Source organism: Netta rufina (genome assembly GCF_964035555.1).
Source record: "Netta rufina genome assembly, chromosome: 2".
In the NCBI taxonomy this organism is placed as follows: Eukaryota; Metazoa; Chordata; class Aves; order Anseriformes; family Anatidae; genus Netta; species Netta rufina.
In genome coordinates, this window is record NC_140124.1 from 13488301 (window position 1) to 13495038 (window position 6738).

Consider the following 6738-nt stretch of genomic DNA (forward strand, 5'->3'; position numbering starts at 1 on the left):
GAGAGATTTTACTTTTCATAAGACTCTCAATGGCTTTGTTTTATAGCAGTCTTCTTGTGAAGGGATTGCAGTGATATCCTTCTGATTTCATTTGGTAATGACTCCACTTAAAATCACTGGGATGAAGAGAAAATAAAATGATGTTTAGTTGGCAAAAACTGATCTTTATCCATTGTTTTTTATTTCTGTTAACAGCCACATGTTCCTGGAAGGAGAGGTGTCACCCTCGCAAATGCATGGTGTAATTGGCTTGTGGTTAAATGCACTAAATCACCTGTATGTGTGAACAGGTACTGCTGACATTTACAGATGTGAAGAAGCCTTCCAAAACAAAACTTATGCAGTAGGATTTCTCTTGATCTTTCATACCTAAGAGGTATATTTTGATGTCTCAGTCAGTCATAATTCAACTTCTGAATAATCAAAGAGAAAAGAAGGAGATTAATGCATCTGATCTATCTCAGATATCTATCTTAAAATGAGCCAACATGTAGAATAGAACTCCACGGCTCTCCACTGACAATAAAAGGAAGCACTGTAGACTTAATCGTCCAGTTTGGGGCACTTTGGTATATATACTCTGATATCCTATTTAAAATATCTAATGTTTCAGTGCCAAGATGCACATTCCTTCTGTATTTCATGTAACTCCATACTGTGAAAACCAAGACTTGTAGGTAAAGGATTCACTGGAGAAACAGGAAGAGCTGAGGTTGCTTACAGCACTTAGACTACTGCATGACTTAAGCAATCATTTCACTTTCCATTCTTATATATAACTGTGTTCACTTCGTTCGTTGATCTCATGGTTTGTACACCAGGATGAAGGTGTGCAGCTATTGCAGTTTACTTGTATTATAATTAAAATTCTGAATATGAAAGAAGTAGGGCTTCTTTTTTTTTTTTTTTTTTTTTTTTTAGGCAGAAGAACATTGCAATTATTGTCTTTACAAATAAATAAATAAATCTCATAAGGATTTTTTATAAGGATTTGTCTAAACTTATAGAAGTGAAAGAAAAATCCACACACCTAAGTCCATTCTCCAGATGCAAAGATATGCAAAGATGTGAAAACAAAATTAAAGATAGCTTTCATTATTGGAATTTCAGCTTTGAAAGGCTCCTCATCCATTTAAGTATCAAAGTTGCATAAAAGGCTTAAACAGACAAGACAGAGTAAGTTCAAATACGTACAATAATTCCTCAAATGGTATAGAAGTGAGAAAATCAATCAGAACTGTTGCAAAGACAGTCGCTGGTTGGTGGCTGTCTTTACAGCCCTTGTCTTACAGAACAAGTCAGATTCTGAAAGTAGACAAGGAAGTCACAGAAAGAGGTATCAAATTAAAAAAAAAAAAAAAAAATCAAACATTTTATTAAAGCCAGGGTATTACAATAACTGTGTAAAAGTCACCAAGCCCTCAGCTTTGATGGATTTTTAGTGTATCTTTATTGAAGTCAAGAACCTCACAGTTACTTGTCTTAATTAATAACATCCTAAAGTGAATTTAACTTCAATAATAATAATAAATAAATATATATATTAATAGCTTATCTAATTCTCCTTATTCCTGTTTCTTTATTATGTCCCTCATATAGGCAAATTAACAGGGAAAAAAAAATCAATAGCACTTTTTTTTTTTTTTTTACTCCATATTTTGGAGTAAAATTTAATTTCATTCTCCAAGTATGTTACTGAACCCATTGTCTTTGGTACTTCTTTAGCCTTCTCAGATGTCAAAAGCTGTCCCCACTGTCTTTATCCTAATGTCTGGCAAGGATGTTCTTCTTTGCTCTTCCCGCCATTTACCCTTCAAAAATATTCTTCTTGGTTCTTTATCCCTTTCAGTTTCAGTCCTCTATACTTCTTTACAGAATAACCCTATCTTTTGCACACTAGAAGTACATCTGAAATCATCTGACTTCAGGAAAAACTAACCGTTATTTATTCTTAATTATTTAATGTCTATTTGATATATTCATTGTTTGTGAACTCAGGAAACAGCTAGTACATCATCTCGAGTGTTGATCATGTCTTATAGGTTGCATTTCAAACCTTGCCAATACTAGAGAAGTTACACTAATTGAATAAAAGATACATATAAACAAGTCAAGCCTTTGCTTTAATTATTTTCAAATAACTCAGTTAATTCAATTTGGAAGAGGGTTCAACTGCTACAGGTAAATAGCTTGCATAGGTTTGACTACACTTCAATCAGCTTACTTAATTAGCACAATTTTTGAATAGAGATGAAGCTAGAGAAAAAAATAAACAATAACAAAACCACAGTGTTTGTATTTATTTATTGTTTTTCTGTACTGATTGACTCCTTGTTTTTAATTTTACATGACATGAGAAGAATCTCTTGGTAGAATTACTAAATTCCCTTATGTTATTATTTTCATCAATTCATCCTGTAATTTCTTATCTGGAAATAAATGACAGATCTGCTTCTTCTTAAGGTCATGACTCGTGTTTATTATTACTTTTGTTTCCCTACACACGTGAACTGATTTCTGCTTTCTTTTTTTTTTTTTTTTTAGAAACTAAATGAAGCATAGGCTTCACTTTGCTAAATTTTCTATCAGCAAGGTAGGTTAGGTCACTGTTTCTTCTGAATTTGTAGACATAGAAATGAATGATGTAATAAAACTCAGTTGTGTTAGGTATTGTGCAAAGACCTAAAACAGTAGTCTCCCCAGATCTCAACAAAATTTAAGGGGAAATGCATATAAATTGCCAATATTTGCTAATAGAGTCATAGAATCATAAAAGAACCAGGGTTGGAAGAGACCTCAAAGGATCATCTGGAAATATTATTTGTTTAATTTAAGTCTTTAATAAATAAGTTTAGTAGACAATGTTTAGTGTTCTTCAGAATTAATATGACTTTGTTAGGATGGCATAAATATGTTTTAAATTAAAATCACATTTTTTGTAATTATCCTTAAAATGTATTTAATTGCTACTCCATTTTGTTTTATCACCATTCAAGTGCCACCTCAAGAGCACTAACTCAAAGCTCTTGAGTTACCCATCAGATAAAATCATTTAGCTTTAGAGAGCAGAATAATTTTGTTTATAAAAAAAAAAAAAAAGAGAGAGAGAGATAGCGGAAGAGGAGAAGAGAAGAGAAGAGAAGAGAAGAGAAGAGAAGAGAAGAGAAGAGAAGAGAAGAGAAGAGAAGAGAAGAGAAGAGAAGAGAAGAGAAGAGAAGAGAAGAGAAGAGAAGAGAAGAGAAGAGAAGAGAAGAGAAGAGAAGAGAAGAGAAGAGAAGAGAAGAGAAGAGAAGAGAAGAGAAGAGAAGAGAAGAGAAGAGAAGAGCTTTTTAAAATTTCTTAGGCAGAAATAAACAATCATGAAAGCACAGAGGTGAAAGATGGAACAAGACCTATTAAACATATTTTCTCTCTGTGTCACTGCAATATTTTTGCCTAGAGATTTTATTTTATTTAATCCAATTTTAAATCTCTTAAGTCTTTATGCTCAATTTTCTTTGGGAAATAGTGTCAGTGCCAATCTCCTCCTCAGAAAATTTCCTCCAGTGTTCAGCTTATGTTTATATTACATAAAATGACAGATACAAAATGCTCTTCTCTAAACAGCTTACATATGTTCTTTTCTTAATCTTATCCAAATATTTCTGTAAGAACTTATTGAAAGAACTTATTGAAAATATATTCATGAGCATGCTTGCTAACAGTGATTAAATTAGTCCATATTTAAGTCCTTTTCTATATGGGTTTTTATGAAGATGGTGTTGATATTTCATATTTTGGTATTTTTGTTTGAAATCTGGAATATTAACTAACAGAAAGCAGGTGCAAGTATGAGACTGAGGAAATGATTGATTTGCAGTGTGTCACAGTTAGTGTCATTTTGTGCATAAATAGTAGTATGAAGGAGTAAACCAGAAAGAGGAGGATGAACCAGTAGGAGGCAAGTCCATATGCACAGCTTACTACATTTATATGGCATATGTGTAAGGAAGATAGATGAAAAAGAATGAACAAAACTAGAAAAAAGGGACACTTTAGAAAAAATAAATAAATAAATACTTTTTTATCCTCAGAAATTTTGAAACTTCAGAAACAATTAACCAATAATACTTTAATCTTCTTTTCTCATTGGTTCATTTGCCAGCTAATTTCCTAACTAAAAGCTGCAGTTGTTTATAAAGCTGAGACAATCAAATCAGTTAACAAGAGCACAATAACTATTTAGATGACAGGTCATGATAACGTAGCTGTAGCTTTCAGCTCAGAGTACTGAACTCTGTACATGAAATGCACCCAGATGGCATATATGATCTGATGAATTATTTAAAAAAAAAAAAAAATAAAAAAAATAAAGAAATTGTACTAGTTCTAATAATGATGACTGTAATTCATCTGACCATTTTTTATCATAGAATATCCTGAGTTGGAAGGGACCCTTAAGGATCATCAAGTCCAACTCTTGACACCGCACAGGTCTACCCAAAAGTTCAGACCATGTGACTAAGTGCACAGTCCAATCTCTTCTTAAATTCAGCCAGGCTCGGTGCAGTGACCACTTCCCTGGGGAGCCTGTTCCAGTGTGCAACCACCCTCTCTGTGAAGAACCCCCTCCTGACGTCCAGCCTAAATTTCCCCTGCCTCAGCTTAACCCCGTTCCCGCGGGTCCTGTCACTAGTGTTAATGGAGAAAAGGTCTCCTGCCTCTCGACACCCCCTTACGAGGAAGTTGTAGACTGTGATGAGGTCTCCCCTCAGTCTCCTCTTCTCCAGGCTGAACAGGCCCAGTGACCTCAGCCGTTCCTCGTACGTCTTCCCCTCCAGGCCTTTCACCATCTTCGTAGCCCTCCTCTGGACACTTTCCAACAGTTTCATGAACCACAAGTATACTGTTCAGCTCTCTAATTGGTAAGTTTATTATAAATTTCTGAAGTGAAACATTATTATAAGTTAATATTCTTGCTGTATTCATGCTACAAAGCATAATACAAAAGAAACCTGATGATAACTTCCTTCAGAAAATATTTAAAGAAAAAAAAGTTAAGCTTTGTATTCTCCTTTGTGTTCTACTTTTAGATTTGTTTAGTTATAAGGCAAAATGGACACCTGGTTTGGAAAATGTCTTTGTGTAATTCAGAGTGGAGGAATGGAACAAATGTGTTGACTATACCAATAAATAAATAAATAAAAGTAGGAGATACAAGAAAATTGCACATAGCTTTGTACTTTGCCCTTGATTTATTTTTTGAAACACATTTAGGTTATGTTCAAAGTTCACATAACTTTAGTTCTAATTAAAGCTTCAATACAGTGTAACAGTTATAAATGATTGGGAATGTTACAGTTCTTTGCATCTACTAGAAGTTGAGGAATTCATCACAGGACTCCAAATTACTTATAAACTACATTCAAAGATGTTTACTTCAAGGCAGAGATAGAGTACAATTGGGAGTTGTGAGACAATAAATCAGAAAGTCTTACAGTTTCATGTCTAAATGTCCATGCTGACCCTTAGATTAAATTTATCTGGTGTAAAGATTAAAACAGATTTGTTAACAGTGTTTAGTCATTCAGATATGGTAAGACTGTTGTCCAGGTAACTCTCTGTATATATGACAGAAGTTGTAGTTTAAAGGGAAGTATAATCATAAAGCTCAAATATCTGCCAATGCTTTAAAATAAATTAATTAATTAATTAATTAATATAGAAAAGTCTGAATTTGAAAAAAAAAAAAAAAAGTAATAAAAAATTGTGTGTATCAAACTTTAACACACTGTGAATAAACTGCAATGTATGCCCTTTTTGTCATGCTCAATTTGATCATTTGTACACACATTGGCAGATATCCCATTGCTCAGCCAAGCAGAATGTGCCATTCAAATTTCCATTCAAATAAGCCTGTGTTGGATTGGAAGGAGCGAGGGTTCTTCCATGGAAAAAATTACCCAGAAAAAAAAAATAAAAAAATACTTCTTTAGATCTAAGGCTGGCCAGAAACCATAACTATAGTTGTCTAGTTACAGAACTTTACACAGATATCAGGGACACACTGGCAAAACACTAGAAATCCTTACTTTATTGATTAAAGAGATGGAGATGACAGACAAAAGACTTAAGAATTACTTTACATTTACAGCTATTTCCCTAACACATGTAGTATAAGCCTGACAGGTATAATGAATGCTCTGTATTCCTTATTTTTTAATTTAAAATTTTCTAAATGTCATTGCTGGTGTCAAGTACTCATAAGCAGGTCACCTAGGGAAATCCACATATGCACTAGGCATCTGGTTCACCTGAAATGGAAGTGTTCTGAAAGTTGTATTCAGGAGTAATTTTACATCAGTCAATTACCTTGAACTGCTGTATTAATAAACACTCTTAATAAAAGAGTTAGTGAACAGTTTCCATCATTGTAATTTTCTTTCCTTGTATTTTTTTGCTCTAAATCTTGATGCAGCTTATATAATGAAGTGTTCTGTTTACACGAAAGTAGACCTGACTGTAAGATTTTCCAAATTGTCCAAAGACTATTTGTCCCCTCTCCCTCACAAAACAAAACAAAATAAACAAGCAAACAAACAAACAAACAAAACACACACACACACACACAAAAAATCCTTTCCATTAGAATACACATTTTGTATACCACATCATGGCTGAGCTGCTGATTGTTTTAGGAGAGACTTTTGTCCATCTTCTCTTCTTCTCTATTTTAATAATGATATAATTATTAAAATT